The sequence below is a fragment of the Palaemon carinicauda genome, chromosome 41 (genome assembly GCF_036898095.1).
Source record: "Palaemon carinicauda isolate YSFRI2023 chromosome 41, ASM3689809v2, whole genome shotgun sequence".
Classification (NCBI taxonomy): domain Eukaryota; kingdom Metazoa; phylum Arthropoda; class Malacostraca; order Decapoda; family Palaemonidae; genus Palaemon; species Palaemon carinicauda.
Window position 1 is genome coordinate 9843869 of NC_090765.1, and position 7500 is coordinate 9851368.

A 7500-nucleotide genomic window follows, 5' to 3' on the forward strand; every position below is an offset into this window, starting at 1 on the left:
AATGCTTATCAAGCTAAAGAGTCTCTTCTACCCTTAGCAAGAGGAAAGTGGCCATTGAATAAATTACAGTCAGTAACCCCTTGGGTGAAGAAGAATTATTTGGTAATCTCAGTATTGTCAGGTGTATGAAGACTGAGGAGAATATGTAAAGAATATGCCACACTATTCGGTATATGTGTAGGCAAGGGGAAAGTGAACCGTAACTAAAGAGAAGGATCCGATGTAGTACTGTCTGGCCAGTCAAAGGACCCCATAACTCTCTAGCGGCAGTATCTCAACGGGTGGCTGGTGCCCTGACCATTCAACTATATATATATATATATATATATATATATATATATATATATATATATATATATATATATATATATATATATATATATTTATCTTATTGTGTATTTTACCCCCTGCTAATTATGTATATCAAGTTACATATTAAAATCATAAGTTCAACCTCAAATTCGAATAGGCTGTTTCCTAATAAAATTGTAGGAAACATATTTCCATCACATGTGAAACTCAGCTTCAGATATGAAAGTACAAAATACAGTTTTCTGGAAGTGGAATTGCGAGAAGCTATGGATGATGTATGGTGACAGATGGTGATGAATGGTTGATGGTGATGGAACTACCAAAGAGCACAATCTACATTTGCCGGTTTATATCGGAATGAAGATGTGCAATGGAGAATGTGAAGCCTTTCTCTCACCAAGAGAGGTTTTAGGCCAATTAGATATATAAAATAACACGATAAAAAACAACTGTCAAAGTGTAGGAAAAGTAACAATATACTGTATATATAAAAACTAGTTCGGAAGGTAGCGAAATTCGTTTTATATGAAAATATAATCAGCATTTCAATTTAAATGATAGGAAATTACTTTGATAGCATATAATCACAGTATACATTATGAAAAATAATTAACAGTAAACATTTATCCGATGAAAATAAATTAATTAGTAAAAAAAAAATAAGATACTAGCAAATAAAATTTTCTCGAGGTTATACAAAATTATAGTAAGGTGCTCCATTTAAAAAGTACATAATTGCTTTTGAGAAGTTAATCCAATGATAAAATGACATTTTCAGTATTAGCCTAAATAAGTCAATTATATAATATGATAAATGTGAGGGTGACTTGGACTTGGCTCTAATTGCTTGATATTTGGTTCATGATTTAGCATTTAAGGTAATCAATACACTTCCGAGTATAAATATCCTTTGGTGAACATTCAAATATTTTAGAATGCCTTGCTCTTTAAAATGGTAGTAGTAAGATAATTTGCATTTTAATTGCACAGTATAATAGCTGTATTTACCTAAAAAGAATCAACAACAACAGCGCATCTCTGATGATATTTCTGTAACAGTGAAAGAACCACAATCTTGTAAGTGCACAGAACATTTGGGTTCCCTTATTAATTATGCATGCACGTATTTACACATAACCACACGCAGAGAAATGATCATACTTGTATTTAAGATGCTTGTTTAGTTAAAGTAGAAAATCAGTTCAATAGAAAAGTAAAAGATTTGCAGAATTACTTAATGGTGACTAGTTAGCCATGAGTTGCGTAGATCGTTTATATGAATATATATATATATATATATATATATATATATATATATATATATATATATATATATATATATATATATATATATTCCTTATTCAGAGGTTTTCTATACATAATATATATATACCGTATAATATATATCAATATATATGTATTCATATGTATGCTATAAAACACACACATACACACACACACACACACACATATATATATATATACATATATATATATATATATATATATATATATATATATATATATATATATATATATATATATATATATATATATATATGTTAACGTAGTGACTGACTGGACACTGATTTACCAATGACGCTTATTTGCGCAAGACCAAACAAACATACACATTAAGCACTGACTTTACTCTGGGTCACATCTAGCTGATGAGTATTCCTACAGCTTTAGTCAAGAAAATTACTTTAAATCTGGCCTCGTTACAAATGAAATCGTCTGCGAATTCTAAATTAATTCGATACGATTTTTTAAATTCCAAACAATAACATCGCTCTATATTGAATAAGAAACTATAATTCACGAGCTATGACGAATGCTTAAGCGTACACCTGCGCAAAGCAAGGTCACGTAGTGCACACGTCAAATTCAAATGTTGTAAAGATTTCAAAAAAAGAAAACGGCCAGAAACAACAAATGAAAAAATGACGAATGAAGACTGATCACATCTCAGACAGTCACAAAAACCTTTAGGCATGAATGGTCGCAATGCTAGGGTATTCTGTATAAAGAGAGAGAGAGAGAGAGAGAGAGAGAGGAGAGAGAGAGAGAGAGAGAGAGAGAGAGAAGAGAGAGAGAGAGAGCCTTACCTTACCTTATTTCCTTATTTTTTGTTTGGGTTCCCCCAGGTCCCTCAGTGTGAGGCACCTCGTATATCCACCAGAGAGTTGCTAATACATCTTCCGGTGTATTTTGCATCTTCCAGTCTTGGATGGTCTTGGATGCATCTTAGGTATTTATCGAGCTGATTTTTAAACACATCTACGCTCACTCCTGATATGTTTCTTAGATGAGCTGGCAGCACATTAAATAGTCGCTGCATTATCGATGCTGGTGCGTAGTGGATTAATGTCCTGTGCGCCTTTCTCAGTTTACCTGGAATGCTTTTTGGCACTATTAATTTACCTCGGCTTGCTCTTTCTGATACTTTAAGCTCCATGATGTTTTCAGCAATTCCTTCTATTTGCTTCCATGCTTGTATTATCATGTAGCGTTCTCTTCTCCTTTCTAGACTGTATAGTTTTAAAAATTGCAGTCTTTCCCAGTAATCAAGGTCCTTAACTTCTTCTATTCTAGCAGTATAGGACCTTTGTACACTCTCTATTTGCGCAATATCCTTTTGGTAGTGTGGGTACCATATCACATTGCAGTACTCGAGTGTACTACGCACATAAGTTTTGTAAAAGCATAATCATGTGTTCAGCTTTTCTTGTTTTAAAGTGTCTGAATAACATTCCCATTTTTGCTTTACATTTAGCCAACAATGTTGCTATTTGGTCGTTGCATAACATATTCCTATTTAAAATTACACCAAGGTCTTTAATTGCTTCCTTGTTTGTGATTGTCTCATTATTAGGTCCCTTGTATGCATACACCATTCCTTCTCTGTTTCCATAATTTATTGACTCGAATTTATCGGAGTTAAATACCATCCTATTTATCTCCGCCCATTCATATATTTTGTTTAGATCTCTTTGTAGTGAGTTCCTATCTTCATCACAAGTAATTTCTCTACTTATTCTTGTGTCATCGGCGAAACTTCTCACTACGGAGTTTTCAACATCACAGTCTATGTCTGAGATCATAATAACAAATAGCAGTGCAGCTAATACCGTACCTTGGGCACACCAGATATTACCTGGGCTTCATCTGATTTCTCGTCATTTGCAACCACTATCTGTTTTCTGTTTTTGCAGGAATTCTTTTACCCATTTTCCTATCTTTCCCACAATATTATGCTTTCTCATTTTTTTCTCCAATATGTTATGGTCTACCTTGTCAAAGGCTTTTGCAAAATCTAGATAGATCACATCTGTGTCTTTTTCATTTATCATATTATTGTATATGTTTTCATAGTGTTGCTATCAGTTGGGTCTGTGTACTTTTTCCAGGTACGAAACCGTGTTGACCCATATTAAACAAATTATTTTTTACCAAATGATTAATTAAATTTACGTATGCTTTAGTATAGCACAGTAATATTTGCAAACCTTCACCTATTTCAAACAAATGGCAAACCAACAAAAAACTTTGATTAAAATGATTATGGAAATCCTGGTAATTAAATTCATATTTTTCTCTTACAAAATATGTTACGGAATAAAAGGATAGATATACTTGTTTGATACAATTTACACATTAAAAATTAATGAGACTGCCTATGTGGCAAAAAAGTGAGTACTTATTATTTGCACACCCTCTTCGTGCATTACCATGAAAAATGGGAGAAATTTTGTTGAAATATAGAAGTAAAAATCGCTCGAAAACAACGACAACATCCTATGTTAAGTATACGTGAATATGGTATGTATCATATGGCGGATATACATATACAATGGTAATGACAGCCATTTAAAAAATGAAGCATGGAGTGGACAGCATTGAAAAAATAAATGTAGACGAATTATTTACTTATGGTAATCCTGCCGGACTGGAAGTATCCAAGTAACCGAATCGCTAATTACATTAGCTTACTGAGAGTTATAGCTTAGTAACATAACACTCTGGTATATGAAAATATGTAAATAAAAGTCGCCAAACAATAGTAGACTATGGTATATATTACTCTGTCATTGAGCACGATGCAAAGCAGATTTCTTATACCAGAATCCCAACGATGCTCCTGAATAAGATAAGCTTTGTTTCATATTCCCAATCATATTTCTGTCGCAAACATTTCTCAAAGGGAAAATCGGAAAGGGAACTTAAAAATCATTGACGGAAACCAAATTGAAGGACTTGAAAACATCTGAATAGATTAAAAATTAACTTCCCCCTTTCTTCCTGAAAGAGAACTCAAGAATTATTGACAGAAAGTAAATTGAAGAACTTGGAAACATGTACATAGGTTTAAAATTTGACACACACACACACACACACACACTCTCTCTCTCCTCTCTCTCTCTCTCATCTCTCTCTCTCTCTCTCTCTCTCTCTCTCCTCTCTCTCTCTCTCTCTCTCTCTCTCTCTCTCTCTCTCTCTCTCTGAAAGAAAACTTAAGAATTATTGACAGAAAGTAAATTGAAGAACTTGGAAACATACATCGGTAAAAAATTTGACTTCCTCGCTTCTCTCTCTCTCATCTCTCTCTCTCTCTCTCTCTCCTCTCTCTCCTCTCTTCTCTCTCTCTCTCTCTCTCTCTCTCTCTATATATATATATATATATATATAAATATATCTATTTATATACATACACACACATATACATATACATATTATATAAACATATATATATTATATATATATATATATATATATATATATATATATATATATATATATATATATATATATATATATATATATATGTGTGTGTGTGTGTGTATGTGTGTGTATTTATGTAAGGCATTGATAGGCAATTTAATACTTTCTATATTTAGCATCTTGTATCTATTACCTTAAATCCAGTCCACATTATTTTCCTTCAGAATTTGACCTAATATTATCGTGGTCATAACCATCTTGCAAGTTTCAGACCGTATCGCAGTGCTGCTAAGATTACTTTTGTAAATAACAAACATAAAGATAATTACAATAAAAATAACATTAGTATTAATAATAATGTAATGCGTTAGTATTGCTATGTAATTTATGGAAGATTTCAATAAATCATTCAAATAACTTATTCGTAAATAATTAACTGCTGTTATAATGTGCAGTCTTGCTTTATTTATTAATATCCATTTTTCACCGTAATCAATACCTATTTCTATGGCGCATCAAACATCGTAAGTATTTTCATAAAATACGTACACACATATAAATGAAGTTTTTGAAAATAATTTTAAACAAGTATTCAACAATTTAAGTAAAATTCATAATAAGTATATTTGAATATTACATATACATAATATGAAAAGATGAGTTCATTTTCAACAAAGAGAAACGTTAAGGACACAAATATAAAGCGTATGGCACCGAGGCAAAAAGATTCGCCGGGTTCTTAGATCTCTAGGCTTATTTTCAAGATATTGTCAAAGCCAGATGCTTTGACAAACGTCTAAACTCTCGGGACATTACCGAGATAAGATACTTTGACAATGCCTTAAGGATAAGACAAAAACACCCGGCGCAAGGAGGCTCTAGCTTTTGTGTTTTGTTTATAGTGCTGGAAAAAATCTGCGAGTATATTTTGTTTCAAGTCGTATGGTTTTCAATAACAATTAGAATCTCATGTTTAAAATGTAACCTTTCATGTTATGCTTTCCTTTAATAGGGTCAGATTTATTTTAATTTGCACACGTCTTAAAATTTCTTTCTGTTTTTATCCTTCTCAGGAGATATAAACCAGTGAATATGCAGATGCAAATATAACATCAGGAACAAAAGTTATAAGCAAGCACAACGTTACAATAAATGGCAGCAATGAGAAAAAGTTTGACAGTAAACGTCAAGCATAATCTCCAACTCACTTTTAGAGACAAGAAAATCACAAGAGAAAATGAAGGAGAATCTAGAAAACATCAGTGGAGCAAAAGAGACAAAATCAGCAGAAGCAGAAGTTTCCTGACGGCCATCTCTGCGTATCACCAGGAACTTCTTATGCACCAAACAAATTGTCAGATAAAGTAAATTAATTGAAAACTCACGTCGGAATACCCAAGTTGGTCTATCCAACTGAAGGAAGGAGGAAGATAAGAAGAAAGAAAGACTAAACTGAGAAGAAAGAAGGTAAGTATAAAACAAAAACAAAATCAGGAGGATACTTGAGACTTCTGAGCACAGATAAAGACCTGGACGTTTCTTTTTTTTTTTCTTTTTTGACTATTTTTCAGTCTACTTACATGGATATGGCTAATGGATTTATTTCATCTAGGGGTAAGTTAACTTCTGTTCTCTAACCTAGATTGTTAACATTTTTACAGTTAGAAAATCTTAAATTCTCATCTATAAAGAAACCCATTTTAGGCTGGGTGAGCATCACATCATAACAAATTCAAATAAAAAAAGAGATAATCAGCACATATGCCATATCCACTTTACTTTTACAAAAGACACGTGGTCTAAACACCCCTCTCCCCCCGCCTACATCCCCATGAAATCGTACCCCCATTGAGAATTTCATTCCACCCTGGAGAATATGTGACAGAGGGCCATGAGGTGAGGGTGGCCGAGATAAAAGGAAATCCCCTCCTATGAAGGGAAGCCATTAACACTTAAGTGTCGCTGATAAGGCACCGTTTCTTCTTTCTTAATGTTATCAAAGGGCCTCCCGGTGTAACCGTGGAGTAGCAGGGGCTTCTGGTTTCAGTTCTGTAGACATGACCAGGAGGCAGCTTATGAAGACTGCTCTTCCGACAGATCACTTAAAATTGATCAGCAAGTGAAGAGGTGCTACGGGTGAACTTAGCATTTATAAGATGAAGGTTTTGAAGGTCGTTCATGAGCGGCTGATTCAAAGGGAAGGGTAATGTGAGATAGACTAACCATTTATACATATGATCGACACCAAAAAAGCTGCTTCTCCACCTAAGGTAGGACCAGGAAGGGACGAACAATGGCTGTTGATCATTCAGCAGGTACACATGCAGCCCAAACCCCTTCACATACCTAGATCAGAAGAACAGTGAAGTAACGGACCAAAATGAAAACGATGTGGTTTGAGGGAGTTTGACTCCCGTCCCATGGATTGAGTGTCAGGGAAGTTTCAAGTAAGTTACCTAAGCCTAC

General features: G+C 33.6%; 1 long non-coding RNA gene across 1 annotated transcript in view; it reads right to left on the reverse strand.

Moving 5' to 3' along the window:
• The window catches only part of LOC137632242 (uncharacterized), a 217853-nt gene that overhangs the window by 188223 nt on the left and 22130 nt on the right, over window positions 1-7500 (reverse strand). The gene's annotated exons all lie outside the window — the stretch shown is intronic.